Raw genomic sequence first — 17,705 nt, forward strand, 5'->3', positions numbered from 1 at the left:
TCATACTCTTTTAGATTAATACCAGTTTTCTTGACTTAAGATTAAAAAAAAAGAAAGCAGTAAATAACAAAAAACTATATCCTCCAGCTGGATTGTTAAAAATGCAGACAGCTTGTAATTAACTACAGTGTATGAAGAGGTTTCTTCTCTGACCCCGAATCAATGGGAGCTTTGCCAATGGCTGTGGCTCATCTTCTGCGGAGTTCTCCGAAGGGAAGAAGGATTTCTTCCATAGCTGTGAAAAGAGATGTAGCACTAATGAAATTTGAGGTTACAATTGCAATTGGTCTTACCGATATGGAGACCCAACTTGTGCTTGCTTAGTACAACGGCATCTCCACTGCAGTGTGATTCTGTGAGTTAGAATCATAGAATCACAGAATAGTTAGGGTTGGAAAGGACCTTAAGATCATCTAGTTGCAGGCCCCCTGCCATGAGCAGGGACACCACACACACAGTTCCTTCTCTTTCCTGCCCTTCTGGCAAAGCCCCAAGGGATGCACTGTGCTGAGTAGTCCTCTGAATTCCAGGATGAAGCAAGTGCTGTTTCCAGCAGATTTATGTCTCATCGTTAATTGAAGCTTTTCCAAAGATGTGGCTGCTGCTTCTGTCTCTTTGTGTTGTCTGGTGTCTGATAAGGTGTGAGCTGTTGCTACAGTTTTCTTTCAGCTGGAGACAGGAGGTCCCTGTCTCCTATTCAGCTGCTGATGTTCACTGAATGTAACAATATATATGGCATTTATCCCCCATCGAATTAGGCTGGGATTGGTTTATGGGATCAAAATTTACAGAATAGTTGCCAACAGACATGTACATGTGAACATATACACACAGGGTAACTGCAGCAACCTCATTTCACTGTGTGGAAGTGGTGTGCTGAAAAGACACTATCACTGGGACAGACCAGCCTGGGATTGTTTTATGGTTTTGTGATTTGGTTATATTCCCAATTCTAACAATTCCGGGGTTTAAAAACATTTCAATAACAGTTCTTGGTTGCTGAATGTGATTGTAATATATAAGAACTTGATTTTTATTTTTTTTTAATGTGCATGCTTTCAGCATTTCCCATTCTGATAGGATATTTGGTGTGTTAATAAAGCTTGTACAGAGGTGAAGCTATATTTTCATATAGTAATTACCCATTCAGATTATATCAGTGCAGGCAGGAAGAAAATACAGATTAAACAAGGTCTAAACCAAAAGTACTTGGAAGATCAAGTTTCTTACATTAGAGCCTCCTGGGAAATTCACAGACATGTTAATTACTGCTTTTTGTCTATAAGTTCTTCAATCCTTTAATGGAATATACCGATGTACAGACACAGAGAGGATCTCTATGTACTGATCTAGGAAAGCAGTACATGCTGTTATCTGCAATTCAACAGAGAATGATACATTGATCTTTGACAAGCAAAGGGCAAAAGGAGGGTTATGATCTGGCATTTTCAAGCAGCACCAGTAAAGCAAAACCTTAGGAACACTACCATACCATCTCAAACCCTTTGTCATAAAAGTGAAGATGTTTGCTCTGTGTTGTTTAACCACAGTAACACACAAAAGTACAGGATGTTCTCACCACAGTCTATCAATACTTACTAGAGACTAGAAATCAATAGAAGGCTTAGCATGCTTTACTTGAAATAGGGAATTGTAGGGTAGATAATCAATAAGTTGTAACATGTTTTATAAAGAAGCTTTGTGACTTGTTACAAACAGCAGTCCCTGAAATCAGCAAGGACTAGATAACATTAGCGGTTTCTCACAAGAACTAGTTCCTAACTGGCTGAAGCTGACCTTGTAGTTTCGAGAGAACCCAAGAGAACTTTGTGCGTGCGCAAGACCAAGGGGTTAAGAGTGCATGGCGAGGAAGACCTATGGCCTTCATCCCCCATGACCCCAGAAGACCACCACCAGAAGATACTGCGCAAGCGCAAGGAGGAGGAGCCCTAATTTTAATACAAAGCGGGGACAGGTCATACGTATGTATAGGCGTACTAGGAAATCTCATGTATATGCAACAGTTACTGTATAAATTTAGAGCAAATTGTCATGACAGGTGCACATGGTTTTGGTGGGACTACCCCCCGTGCTGCCCATCGCTGAATAAACATACCTACTTTACAATCTTACAGATTGTGGAGTCTGCTTTCCGCACGTCATACTGGCCTGAATTAGAGCTACTGGGTCATCTCACACAGGTCATGTACAACAAACTCTTTGCTTCAGTTCTCCGCACCTCTTGTTTCCCTCACCTTGTATCCCTGCCGTGGTTTAAGCCCAGCCGGCAACTCAGAACCACGCAGCCGCTCGCTCACTTCCCCACCTTATTCCTCTCTCAGCTCCCGGAGGGATGGGGAGGAGAATCAGAAGAATGTAACTCCCACAAGTTGAGATAAGAGCAGTCCAGTAACTAAGGTACAATACAAACCACTACTGCTGCCACCAATAATAATAATGATATGGGAAATAACAAGGGAAAAGGACACAACCGCTCACCACCCACCAACCGATACCCAGCCTGACCCGAGCAGCGATCTGGGCCTTCTGGGTAACTCCCCCCAGTTTATATACTGGGCATGACGTGCTGTGGTATGGAATACCCCTTTGGCCAGTTTGGGCCAGGTGTCCTGCCTCTGCTTCCTCCTGGCTTCCCCTCCTCTCTGGCAAAGCATGAGACTGAGAAAGTCCTTGGTCAGAGTAAACATTACTGAGCAACAACTAAAAACATCGGTGTTACCAGCGTTGTTCCCAGACTGAAAGTCAAAACCACAGCACTGCACCAGGCACCAAGAAGGAGAAAAATGACTGCTGTAGCTGAACCCAGGACAATACCCCTGCTTCAAAGAGAAAGGCTGTGGAAGGAGCAGCCTGAGCTCTCATGTGCCAGCCAAAGAAGACTGTGGGCACCAGGAACAGAGTAAGGCCTTTTCTGTGCAGGGAGAAGCACAATATGCATCCCCTTGTTTACCAGAGAAAAAGAGGAGATGATATTCCCCAAGGAGAATGCCTCTGTATAACAGTGTCCCCAGGTTAACTTGGAGCCAGGACTCAGATGTATCACACTTACCTGGGCTGTGGCTAAGGAGGCAAATTAGCCCTACACAAATAAAATATCTGTCAGGCAAAGCAGAGCTGTGTACATTCCCTCTGAAACACTTGCGCGTGTGAGTGCCAAGAAAGGCAATCTGCTGGTACTGAGCATGCACTCAGCAGCCTCACAAAAGGCCAGTTCTCTGCATGAGCAGGGCAGGAGGGTGCCATGTCCCACAAAACAAATTGCTACTGTTCAAACGCCTGAGAACAGGCAGAAGGAGAGGCTGCTATTGAGTGCTCTGACTATCTTGCACTCTCTCAGGATAAATGCCTCTTACAGAAAAGGCTGCTTCAGTATTTCTGGAATGCAGCAACATAGTACATCAGGTTAGTGGGAACAGGTAAATGAACCTTATTTACTTACATCAGAAAGACTGTTTTGTTAGACTTTGTTTTTCTTCCAGTGGGCCATCAGATTTTTACAAGGTCAAGTGGCATTTGACTCCAGGCATTCAATCTATTAGGAATAGACAGGAGGGAATTAGCCTAATGTCAGCTCAGGAAAAGTGCTTTTAATACAGACATCTTTTTTCTACAGAAAGGAGACTTTTGTACTGCCTCTGCTTCAGTTTCATATTAGTTATTTCTTAACTTCTTTGGAAACTCAGAGCTTGAACTGACAGATGTCTCTCGTTTTATTAAGCACAGCTATTTATATAACATGACTTACTTATTGCTTCTTAGTTCACTTCAGCGATTAGCATTTTCTGCACCTCTTGAAGCAGTGCAATAAAAATGAGAGCCAAAGGCAGCAGAGAACCTCTTCCAACCTCCTTCGTTCTTCTGCACAAGTATTCGCTTGCAAATACCAAACACAAACGGGGTGTTTTCTCCCTTTGCCTAGTGTGAAATGCAGGAAAGATGAACAGAAGCTCCTTGGATTCATCTCTTACTTGATAAACAGATGATCCAGTTTCTAACACAGAGTTTAAACCTATGCTGTGTTCTTCCAAGCAAGCACAGAGAGGCAGAGGCTTCTGCTCAGCGTCTCAGAGCATTTTCTATGAGAGTTGTCCTTCTATAACCCCTTTCTCCCATGCTGCAAGTGTATCTACACCAAACCCAGACCAAAGATGACACCCACTGCACAGCCCACCTTACCTGCTTCCAAGTAACACTGGTTTCTCTGCACAGGATCACGAACAGATATTAAAAGTGGCCTCTGAGATGCCTTTCTCTTAGCAGTAGGCTGGTTCCTACCCTCATGCATGAGTACATCTTATGAATTTCCCTGGAGAAATGAAAAGCTGAAAGGAACTTGTTAGAGTAGGCTGAGAGACAAATTAGGAGTTGGGGATGCAAATTAGTGCAAAGGCATCCTCAGTAGACTGCTAGAGAGTTACAAGATGCAGATGTATCTTAGATGAGGGACAGTCCTGCAAGGCAATTACCAGGAGCCTCAGCACTTAAGCCACCTATTAGATAAGAGACTTAAGGGAACTATTTTTCACGGGCAGGAGGGAGAAACATAATCGAATTCATCTTTTCCACTCAAGTGGATCTAATGCTATACAACATCTGTATGTCCAGGGAATTACTTTCTTTTATTTAGGATACCAAACTGTCCAGATATCAAACTGTCCAATTACATGACAAAGCACTTATAAACCCTGTTATACAGTTTGTAAGATGCAAGCAGACAGAGAGCCACAGAGAGCTCTAAGATAAACATTGCCAAAAGAAAAAACAGCAAGCACAGATTCTTACTAAAGAAAACACCTGTGTGATGGAAGGATGTAAGTAGGGAGTTACGTATTAAAGGATCTCTTATTAAATTGTTATTTTATGTCTAACTCACAGTGGGTTGCTAAGGTTTTTTCAATGTCCCAAATTAATTATAATCCAGTCCCAGCACAATCACCCTAACAGAATTGACTAAAGAAACATACCAATAAAGAGTTAATAGACATGCAAAATTAAATCTCATAGCTAGATTCATTACTTTTGCCTTTATATAAGGTGAGGAAGAAGACAGGTACATAATGAACCGTAGTCTTGCACTTTGAACATTGAGAATGAAGTAAAATAATGTTTTTGAAGTGTGACAAAAGGAAATCACTGAATTATGTATTCAGAAAGTACTAATCCTGGAGGAAAAAAAAAAAGAAAGTAAGAAAGAAGTATAAAGTAACTTATAAAGGAGAATATCCCCTGCAAACAGTGTAATTTTCTCAATTGTCAGTTTTCCTTCTGTCTTACATTAATTCCCAGATACAGTTCACAATTCATGCCATGCACATATGTGTTCACACATTTCTGAAGGCTGTTCAGTTTCTGCAGTTCACTTTTTTCTCTAATAATAGAGCAAACATATTAGATAGTCCACTACACCCCCTCAGAAATGTAGGATGAAAGTCTTCAATACTATTGCTGTTGTCATGTCTGGTCCATTTTTAGCGACGTTCTCAGTTCCCTCACAAAATTCCTGTTAGAGAGGGTTTCTTGGTCATTCCTGTCATCCAAGCCTTACCTTCATCTTGCTGTTGTTAGTCTTGTCTCAAAAAATGATTCAGAATAATCACTTTCATCAACTACTTTCATCAACACATGCAGGCAGTATCTTGTATATGCATAGTAAACACACAAGAATTTATGATCGTTAGCTTGAGGTTTTACTGTGGATGTATTCTCGTCTGAGCCATGTTTCATTTCAGGAACCCAAAGTCTTTCTTCTGTCCCTCCATGAATGCTATTGTGATAGAAAACAGCTCAATGTTCAAAGCCAGCCTTCATCATAATTCATGATTACTGTGGTCAGTAAGTATTTGCAATACTATAGAATGTTTTATGCTGAAGTCAATCCCTAATTTCTCCTACCCTGCGAAGTCAATGAAGAACATTTCAGAGCCCAAGTCTTGTCTGTGTTGTTTCCGTCATCTTCCAGTTTAATGTGATCTTTTTCATGCTTACCTTTTCCTGTAATTGACAGATCAGGTAACCTCTTGAAGTTATTTTGGCCAAGATCTTCCTGAAAGAAAGGCTGACTTCAAAGTTAGATTAGGGTGCTCAGGATCACATCCAACTGAATTTTGAAGATGAACATTTCCTGTCCTCTCTGGGCAGCTGTTTCCAGTGTTTGACCACTGAACGACATATGAAGAGTATTTTTCCTATTATATATGAGAGAATTTCCCATGTTGCAAGTTGTGATAGCTACCTCTGTACCTTTGCCTCCTATCTAACCACCCTACTAGGTAGCTGCAAACAGCCATTAGATCCTCTTCTTTTCCAGAAAGTAGCTCCCTAGGTCTAGGAGCTAAGCATTTACAGGAAGCAGCTGCAAGATGTATGGCTCACAAGTCCTTTTCTGAGCTTGCAGGACCTGCTGCGTCTCACAGGGAAAGGAGTGTGAATGCTGTCACTGAAAAGTGATCAGCATCATCTTGCACTCTCTAAGGGGCATCATCTTCCCTCTCTACTGAGAGGCTTAACTTCTAATTTGGAACAGATAAATGCAGTCTTAATAATACATCATAGAATCATAGAATAGTTAGGGTTGGAAAAGACCTTAAGATCATCTAGTTCCAACCCCCTGGCCATGGGCAGGAATAACTTGCACTAAACCAGGTCACCCAAGACCCCCATCCAACCTGGCCTTGAACACCACCTGGGATGGAGCATTCACAACTTCCTTGGGCAACCTATTCCAGTGACTCACCACCCTCACAGTGACGAACTTCTTCCTTACATCTAATCTAAACTTCCCCTGTTTGAGCTTGAACATATTACCCCTTGTCCTGTCACTTCAGCCCCTAGTGAAGAGTCCCTCTCAGCATCCTTATAGGCCCCAAATCACTTATAAATAGTTTCAGATGTTGAGTGATGGACTCTAGCTCCACCACTGAGCAGCTGACCAGTGGTGGAACACAAATCATACCAAAAGCATTAATACAGTTTTGAGCACAGCCATGTCATCCAATTGTCTCAAATCCTACTAAAACGCAGAAGCAGCAACCTTACTTCAATAACAACACCTTACTGTAGTACTCCAGAAGGTCCTATCCTAAGCCACCACCTCTAACCTTTCAATTCTTGAACATGACTGATCACTGACTGAAGCTTGTGAGCTTATGAGCTCTCTCTCCTCCCTACTGTGCACATTAGTTCAGGACCCTCACAATTTCCAGGTGACCCCACTGCTGCTGTTGTATGTTTTTGACATTTCTTTCATATTAATGTCTACCAAACATGTCTATTTCTCCATAAAGATTGAACAATGGGGTTCAAATGTTTTACTTGGCATTGGATTTTGTAAAATTTGTTAAAGCTATACTTATTCTTCTAAGAAAATTTTAATTTCAAGTGAAAAAAAAGGGCAGATAATAGCCACCTCTTCTTGTCTATATTCTACCCTCATTTCTATTTCAGTCAGTCAGTAATAATTTCCTACATTTCCACCAATAACATGCATTTACCTAAAAAAGAATCTGCTGCACATTAAAAAGGAAGAAGATTGAAATGCTCAGATACCACACTGAGGGGTATTACACTAAAGCCAAAACCCTAAACACAAGCAGACAGAGACATCAAACACGTAACCAAATTGCTTTCTGGATGCAGAAATTTCATGTATTTCATAGACATTGCTCCCTCTAATGGGAAGTTAGGGTTAAAGTTGCAGATAGACCCCGTCCAGTATAGTCCACGAAAATTTGGGATATGGTTCACACCACTTTCTGGAGGATCTCCAGTCAGACTTGAAAAAGAAGTTACTAGAAGTTACACGGGAAATGAGAAGATGAATGCCATAGCAGGGGATAAGAACTTAGACAGACCAGCACTGATTGGGCAATGATTAAGAGAAGAGAAATTACACAAGTTGCATGAACGGGATGCTACAAATATCATCCACACATAAGGGGAGCCTCATGAAGGGGACACAGAAGATGTGAATGTCCACAGAAGTGGTTGCACAGGGGTAAAGCTGCTTCAGAGAGAACAAAGAAATAGAAGGTGAAAGAGAAAGAACTGCAACATGCTCAGGCCCAGTGTTTAATAGTTCCAGTGTACAATATCATAACAATGCACTTCTCTTTATTTTCTCTTTCAAGCTGCAGATCAGTTGGAAGCCTGATGTATTCATGTGAAGTCTTTGTTTTTACTTGGACTTCAGGAAAGAACATTAACTAATGGGATTTAGTTTTGCATGTTCCTCTAATTCTGTTTTTGCTGGGAAAGCTCTTAATTCATTCTTGGGTCTCACCTCTGATTCATTCTTTCCAACCTGACCTCAGAGGAACCAGGGACTGAGACAAAGCTTGGGAACTACAACTCTGGCCTGAAACTAGCAACAATTACCACAATTACCATCTGCTTCCCACAAAACTGGAAAAACAGAACCTCAGCCCTCTTCCATATTGCCTTGGCTGCCTTCCCTTCAACGTGGTACGTCTTCTCCAGGTTTTGTTGCGGGAACTGACAAGAAAAGGCGTGCAGCTGGGAACATATTGGCTTCCATGCTGATATTCCATCACTTAAGAAAAGGGTGAAGAAATGAAACTGGTATTACAATTCACAGAGAAAGTGTGTTCCAAAGTCCTCTGAAGTCAGTGGAATTAATCCCACCAACGTCATCACGTATTGGCGTAAGGCCTTAGTAAATATAGTATTAATAAAGAAATCATTGTACGTGGTGGGTGCAAAAAAGATGTCTCAGCAGTTCAGTAACCACAGTTGAGGAAGGAGTAGAGGCAAAGATTGAGGCAACCATTACTAGAGGTGAAGGCTCTAAAAACATGGATGTCAGACCAAACTGAGGTATGGAAGGGAAGTTGAAAGATATGAAAGCTAGACTGAAGTTGGTCCAGTATCATCTACTGCTAGAGGGCAGCAAGCATGTTGTTGTACTCTGATGTGCCTTTTATTCCTTGAAACACTTTCTTACCTCTTCAAATTTCTTCATCCTTACCTGATATTTGCTACTTCTTTTCCTAACTGTATCTACGCTATGTACACTGTACTCTTCACTAGGGGCTGCAGTGACAGGACAAGGGGTAACAGGTTCAAACTTAAACAGGGGAAGTTTAGATTAGATATAAGGAAGAAGTTCGTCACTGTGAGGGTGGTGAGGCACTGGAATGGGTTGCCCAAGGAAGTTGTGAATGCTCCAACCCTGGCGGTGTTCAAGGCCAGGCTGGACAGAGCCTTGGGTGACATAGTTTACTGTGTGGTGTCCCTGCCCATGGCAGGGGGGTTGGAACTAGATGATCTTAAGGTCCTTTCCAACCCTAACTGTTCTATTATTCTATGATTCTATGAAATTAACACTTTAATTCACATAACCTGCACAGAACAGCATTTAAATGTATTTTCTGCTTAAATTAACAATAAAATGTGTTTGCATAATAGCTTGTCAAGCTAGCTCACCTCTAGTAAATCAGTTCTACGATCATAGAATCATAGAATGGTTTGGATTACAAGGGACCTTAAAGATCATCTGGTTCTAACCCCCCTGCCACAGGCCAGGTTGCTCCAAGCCCCTGTGTCCAACCTGGCCTTGAACACTGCCAGGGATGGGGCAGCCACAGCTTCTCTGGGTGACCTGTGCCAGTGTCTCACCACTTTCACAGTGAAGAATTTCTTCTTTATAGCTAATCTAAATCTCCCCTCTTTCAGTTTAAAGCCACTCCCCCTTGTTCTATCCCTACATGCCTTTGTAGGGTATCCCTACATGCCCTTTGTAGGCATGTCCCTCTCCAGATTTCTTGTAGCTCCCTTTAGGCACTGGAAGGCTGCTCTGAGGAGTCCCAGAGCCTTCTCTTCTCCAGACTGAACAAGCCCAGCTCTCTCAGCCTGTCTTCACAGAAGAGGTGCTCCAGCCCTCTGATCATCTTCATGGGCTGTGAGCGCACGCTACCAGCTCATCTTGAGTTTCTTACAGCCTGGTCTTCTCCCTGTAAGATCCACAACATGACCTTCAGACACCAATGGACATTCTTCAAATTCTTAGGGTCCAAGTTCATAATTGTTGGTAATGTTCATCGGTCGTAGAAGAAGCACTTCCTCTTTGCCTGCTTGTCTGTACTTACATACTTGATGTAAGATAGGCAGTGAATAGCTCATCCGTTTGCTAGACAATGTGGCTTTTTACTCAGTAAGCCAATAGGAATAGCTCTGCGTTGTAGGCATGTAGATGTGTTGGATTTCACCTGAGCTACAACAGCAGGTACCGGGTGGTCTCTGTACTGTTTCTCTTCTTCTCTTGTGCTGCCAAGTCCTCGGTAGAGAGGCTGCCCTAGCACTTGTGGTTACATCAGCCCTGCACAACAGGAGGAGCAATATGAGATCTGGCAGCATTGCACTGATGTTGATCCATGGGGACTTTTCTCCCCGGGAGTCTGCGCTTGTCTGATTTTTTAATAGCTATTTACACTTTCCATCACCTTCTTTTCATAGGGAAAATATCGTCAGACTGTAAAATACTAAGAGTTTCCACCAGGGAGCAGCATTTATTCATTTGTGAAAGACAAGAGGGTCCAGCCTGAAAGGATCAGGCACCCGAAGCTGAAAAACAGACGCAGAAATCTCTTGCATAAGAGAAAATGTTTGCAGATTGGCAGACAACCAGGTAGGGGTGAGGGAGGGAGGGCAGGTTAAACAGTTGGCACTAGTTGTCTCTTGTCTCTTCATCGGTGTGATGCCTCTGCGAGCATGACTTGGAATTTACAACTAGAGAGGTCGGATCCTCAGAGGCAGTGCCAGCAGATGAGCAGGATCAAAACATTCCCATTTAGGGAAACATTTTCATCAAAATGTTCACAGTGTTCTCCCTGGTTCAGAATTATTACTTCAGGTACTGGAAATCTGGATTAACCTCTCACTAATAATGTGTGCATAATACTAATGTGTACACGATCCTAATAACAGCATATTTTGCCCTTAGAAGACTAATAGGGCTCTTCAGCCATCTAGGCTACTGTCTGTTTTGAAAGCTTTCAATTTTAAAAATACCCTTCTAGGGATATTTCTTACCATGAAATCTTAACAATTTCAAATCCACAGTCACGAATGTCACAACTTTGAAATCAGCTTGTTCCACAGGGAGAGACAGTCAGGCTGTGAACAAGGGCAGAGAAGAATATTTTAGTACTTGGAAACTGTATTAAAAAAACCCCTCTTCACTACATAAGTGAACTTACATTAAAAAACATTTTATAACCCCCCTGTACCTCACTGGCAGCACTCGTGGTGCTGTCGCAATGCTCCAGCCTATCCTTGTGACAGTCAACCTTCCCCAGCTCTGCACAGCAGCCTCCTGTTGCTGCCCCCTCAGAAGTGCCTGTGTCCCAGTGGCGAAGCTGCAGCGCGGGTGGATCAGTCCATGCAGAGTTAGGTGACTGCTATAATATAAATAGACATACCAAAATTGGCTTTAAACCCTCAGGCTAGATTACAAGTGTGGTGAAGCTCTTGTAATCAACGAGACACACAAACAGCATGCGCTTGTGTGATCCTCTACAGGATCCTGGGACTCTCAGTGTAGGTTTAGCAGGTAAAGCGTGTGCCACTGACAGCTCAGGTGTTCAATCCCCAAGTTAGGAAGACAAAACCTAAAATGTTATATATCTTTCTAGCACCTTGGCTTTCCTTGCAGTCAGAAATGTGCATAGTTGTAAGTTATATCAAACTGACTTTTACAGTCACACCTTACTTTCATTGTATTCTTTCTCTTTATGTTGAAGTTAAAGGTTTGCTTTAGTAAGGCTGTTATGATTATTCAGTTGTCTTAAATATGTGTTCCCATATCTTCATTTACCTAGATTTATTTTTTAAGTATAAACTTACTTTGTGTAAACTTAACTTTGTATGTCCTGGATCCATAAGGCTTGGTTCTGAGATAACAGCAACATTCCTGTAATATTTTTTTAATCCTCAAATTACTATATTCTTTTAGCCTTAACTGCAGATTAACGTAGCTTTGTTTCCTGGCATCTCTTACATATTTTTAAATAATTAAAACTGTGTATATGTTCTTTCAGTGAGAAGCCCAAAGCCAGTGTTTTCACTAGTTTGAAAACTGGTAGGCCTGGTATTAAATTCCTTTTACAATTTCAGCTTTAAGGAGTAGATCTGTCAGTACAGAAGAGAATCCACAAAGCATCAGCCAACACGACTCAAATGGCAGCAACTCCAGTGTAATGCAGTGTCCAATGTACCTTGGTAAATCTTTCTCTTAACTTGCAATGTGGAAACCAAATACACACACCTGAATTAACTAAGAGGTGTGTGAACAATAAGGTTAGCATGTGGCTTGAAAGTGGATGGGAATAAGGAACACATCTGTGACAAATAGGGAATAATCATTCTGGGTGGATGGAGAGTCCAGCCCAGTTCCTTGCCTTCATCAGCCACAGATGGAGACTTCATGGATTTCTGGGGAAGAGCATAGAAGCAGCACAAGGATCTAGAGTTACATGCCCAGGCATTCTCCTAGCCTCCAGCATCTTACAACGTGGGAACTTTCTGAGCAAGAGTCACTGTCTTCGTATCTGCAGCATTTTTTTTTTATTCAATACTGGATCCAGCTTCCCCTTGAACTCTCAGGAGCCACGTTCTTAGTGTTCTGTTGCAAGGACTCCCACAGCTCCTCTTCTGTCTGGAACTCTTCCACAACTCCTTTACACGCTAAGCAATGAGCTGTCTTCCTTGGTCTGTCTGAACCCATCACAAGCTATTCATTTGATACCTCCAATTACTGCACGAAGAAAGGAGGCAAAATGTATCCACCTGCTCCTCTTGATAGCTCTCCACCCACCTCAGGGGTCTTCTAGCTGTGCTGAAGATGCTTAGCTGTTCCTTCATGGGAGTCATTCCCTGCAGGACCAGCCACTAAGGACAGCCAAGGACACTGACTACACTCAGGGCTACCAGAGTCACCAGAGCAGTGACCGTGACCAGCCCTATAGCATCTGCCCCCTGTGCAAAGTGGAGTCAAACCAACAACTCTCGAGGGACCCTTCAAGCCCCGCTGCCCAAGCTGCACAAACCCCCACGTTTCTTTGTCTGCAGCAAATGCTTCAGAGTGGTATGGTATTAGCTGAACTCAATTTAAATGAACCGCAGCCTAGCCACAGCAGCATGGAGCACAGCAGAGGGTAATTTACTCTGCCTCTTAGCAGGGATCCTTAAAGAGTCATGACAGGTCCAAGTAATCTGTCAAAGAGCAGCCCAAGGAGCCAGAAGTCTCTGGATACTAATCCGTTACAAACAATAGACTCATTATATGCAAATTAACAGGAGAAGTGGTGATTGGCCACTACATCTACCAAGACAACTGTTCCATTTAAAAGGAACTTTAACTACCTTGAAATCTATACGTTTAAAAAATTAAGTGACCACAGTTTGCATCCTCATACAGCCTGTGCATGGACCCCCTTAATGCTGCCGACACAGCAAGCTGGAAATAGTGCTCAGCGATTGAAATCCACAGGAAAACAATAACAAATCAATGCAGACACTGAATTTCTTAAACAGCCCTGGTTTTAATTAATTTTAATTCCCTGCTCCATCAAGGATTTACTTGTTAAATGTCAGAAAATCCATCCAAATCCAGGGAGTGGTGTATTTGTGGAGCAGATACATGGGAGGTTTTTATACGTGGCTGTTTTCTTACAGAGGAGTCAAAGCTGAACCTGAGGAGCAGAGCAGCAGCTAGACAGCGCCTGACAAACTGGAGCAGTTTCCCACCTTGGTTCGAAGTTAAGCAACAGCTCAGTAGTCAACTGCTTACTGCTTTCTCCAGCTGATACTTGATTGTGGGAAGGTTATGAGTTTTCTGATGCCAGTGCACAAAGCTGATCTTAATTAAAATATTCCATTGAAAATATTTCATAAGATAGGAATAGAAAACTGACGCCAGTCTGTCACAACTCACTAGACAGCTTGAAATCTGGAACTGGGTTGGCAGGTCAGGAGCTGCTATTGCTGTACTGAGGCCAAATGGAGTCCTGGGCAGAAGGTTTGGCTTCTAGATGGGGGTGGGTTTTTTGTTTTGTTGTTGTTTGGTTTGAGGTTTTTTTTTAAAGCACACCAAGTCAAATGTGTTTATAGTGCTTTTAGGTAGATAACAAGCCTATAGGGTCTTTATGACCCTGTTTTGTTCATGGTAACAACATGTAGGTTAAGTAAATATTAACTTCCATAGATGTGGTGATAGAGCATTTTTAAAAATTGGGCTTATAGGGATGGATCTAGTTTCCCAAATATACACACCTATTTCTGAAAATCTCAGGCAGAGTTCAACACAAGTTGACTCACCAGCTCACCTCTCCCCTTCATAGCTCAAAACCCCATTCTCACTTTTAGCTTCAGTTCAAAAGGACAATTAATCTGACACACTGGAGCGCACTAAAGCACAGCTAATTTCCTATGCCAGTCAATGCATAAAGCCCAAGGAGCTGAAATCTGTGTGATGCTCTGGCTGCTCCAACTATAGTGTGGATCAGGAGTGATAGGGAGCAGTTATCCAGCTGCTCATTTTAGTCCTCTGTCCCACGTCATCAGATATTTTCATAATCACTAAAATTACACATCCCTCTTCCCTGTGAAAAAAAATGTACATAATTGTCAGGCTGGAGGCATGTGCAACAGATGCACACACCGGTAAATGCGGGGTTCACCTCTGCTCCTGTTCACTGCCTCACTTTGGAGGGCTTTTTCATAAGAAAGTTCTCAGCCCACAGGATCCCAAGCACCAGTGCTGTTGCATCAGTGATGATCATACCATGCAGCACACAGAAGACTTTGAAGGCTTTTCCTAATTAAGCTATTTCAGCTGTAGACATAGGATAGGGGAATGTGACTCAGCCTACATACAAAAATACTTTGCACTTACATGTGTTCTCCTTCCAAGGATTTTAGTGTGCTTTCCAAAAGAACTCATTTAGCCTCACAATATCCTTGGGTGCTTATTGAAGGAACAATTTCCCCACACTTCCTGATAGAAACATTGGCAAAGAGGTCATAGGTCCAATTTTCAGATGTTTTCAGTGCAGAAATATGCATGCGTAATGCAGGCATATTGCTGAAAATTATTCTTAATTTTACTAACGACACATGCAGATGACCAGCCAGACACATGAATGGTCACTTTAATCCATATCCAGCTGTTGTTTGGCCGAAATAAGCATTAAAAAATTATGTATATTTGTAACCCCTAAACTTCTGAGCTTCAGGCTTAAAGGTCACAAAGAAAATATGTAAGTTTATTCAGTGCAGCCTTGCAGATAGCTTCAGTGACCCTGGCTGTTTTAATACCAAAATGTGCTTCTTTTTTTTTCAGTAAAGCCATGATGTTGTTTAATCTACTGAAGCAAACCTTTAACAGAGATCTTTGGTGATGCTGTTACTGATGAGTGCAGCAAGGATCTTTGTGACAAGCAGGAAGCACAGACATTGACAAGTCCCACGCTCTGACAGACCCACCTCAAATTCAGGGGAAAGTATGAACTGGAAAGACAGATACCTTTTTATTTCACAAAGTTTTGCAGATGAAAATATTTTCCCACAATGCAAAGAGTTGTCCTGTCCTCTTTTTGCACTGCTCATTTTTATGATATTCTGAGTAATTTCCCTTTTAGAATTCTTTTTCTTCCCTCCACAGGCCGCCATCCCCAAAAGTATCATATTCATCCTTCTTCTGACTGGATTTTTGAATAATTGTTTTGGAGTCTGGTTTTATGTCCCTTGAGACTCATATCTAAGGATCAGCAAACTGGCTCATATAACTTACAAACTGACCGGAACCATAATTCAGAACTAAGGAAATATTTTGAGGTTACAAAAAAAATCAGCGTACTTCTTGCATTCAGACACCTCACTACTTCCATCTCCTGGAATCAGCTGGGATGCCAAATAATGCTGGGTTACCTGCTGCCTCAGGAGTCTGGATACCCTTTTGAAAACCCCACTGGCTTACAAAGCTTCTGCTTTCTTGAGCCCCTCTTTCTACACCAAATTGCCAATTGTTAGCGACTGTCATTGAGAGCTATTTTCCCCTTTGTCTATTTCTTTCATTCAATTGTGCAATAATGTCCAGTTCCTTTTGTGTTTGGGACCGTGCATACGAGGCAGTTGGAAGAAGACATTCAGAAAGGAATAGGAAATCAAAAGAAATGAATGAAAAAAGAACTATTTGCTCTTGACTTCCAAACCCATCCACCACCCAACCCCGCCCCGCACCCCCAATATTCTTCCAGTTTTCACAGTGTCTTTTATCCCAGATGAGAAATTGTGTGATTTTCTGATCTGCTCCCCTATTAAAAACATGTAAAGATACACAGTCTACCTTATTTATTGAGAGACCCCCTATAAATAAATCTAATCCAAAGGCTTTCTGTAGGTGCTTTCTATCTTCATCCTCATCCTAGGTGGATCTAGGCTGATGCAGCTCAGCACCTCTGAGAAGACAGGCATCTCACAGGATCAGTGGCTAGGTTTTGCCACACGCATTTGTTTTGCTTGATTTACCTGGCATGTAACCTACATTGCTGACGTCTTTTGAGTAAGACCATGTAAACATGTAGACTCCTTGTCTAAGGGTGAAGAGAGGTAGTGGGGAATCACCAGAGAAATTCTGTGGGGATTATTTGTTCAGAAAATACGAGGTGGCCTTTCATTTTTATTCATTATATTCCTGTTAGCAATGACACCACTAAAATTTTCTCATTACACTACATATAAGTCCTTTTCGTGAGTGTAGTTTCTTTTAGGACATTCGTAGACACAGTTGCATCAAAACAAAAAGAAATACTTAATATAGAAAGTTCCAGGCACAGAATTTATTTCTGCTTTCACTGAAAGAGACAGGAGTTTTGCCATCGATTTTAAGGGAAGAAGTCTCAGATCTTCAGCTACTACAGCTGTTTCAATGTCTGCTGGAATTACTCTTTTTTCAAATGGGAGTTCATCTGTTTTCATGTCAGGCTGTGTACACCAAGTTAACAAGGCTTATTTGGAATGCATGGCTGGGTGGATGTGATTCTGTTGAAATAACAGATGTTCCAGTAGTTGAACTAGGCATCCAAAGTGATAAAATCAAAACTCGCTTGTCAACTGGAACCTATTTCAAACATGGTGCTCTGATAAAACATTGTCCTGCTGTCTGTCTTGCTCTGGTCCTGGCTTTACAATCATAGTAAAATCTGAGGGTGGGAAAAACCACAAAACCCAACAAAAACCAAACAAAAAAGAAAAAGCTGGTGTTCAGTGTCTACAAATTATTTAAGATATCCCTCCTGCTTTAACTGTTCATCTAACTTAACACACCCGCTGTTGTACCCATCAGCTCTGTTCAAGTGTTTTTTTTCTATACCATCTTCTGCTGGAGTAACTACTCAGAGAAGACAGTTAGCAACACTTCTAAATTTACAGACACAGGTCAAGACTATTGGGCATGACCTTGCCGGCAGATATGTGGCTAAAGCTAAATGACTGCTTGCCTGAATGGAGGTACTTGTATTGTCCATTTTTTTTCCAGGGTTGCAGGTCCAGGATCAGAACCTACTGAATATTCATTTGCTAGGACAATTTTAGCTTCACCATTTGTAAGTGAAGCATCTTTTTTGTATATTAAAATGCACTTCTGGCTTTTGGTTTTAATATTTGAGGAA

This window comes from Nestor notabilis, unplaced genomic scaffold, assembly GCF_000696875.1.
Source record: "Nestor notabilis isolate BGI_N333 unplaced genomic scaffold, ASM69687v1 scaffold5803, whole genome shotgun sequence".
NCBI classification, from domain to species: Eukaryota; Metazoa; Chordata; class Aves; order Psittaciformes; family Psittacidae; genus Nestor; species Nestor notabilis.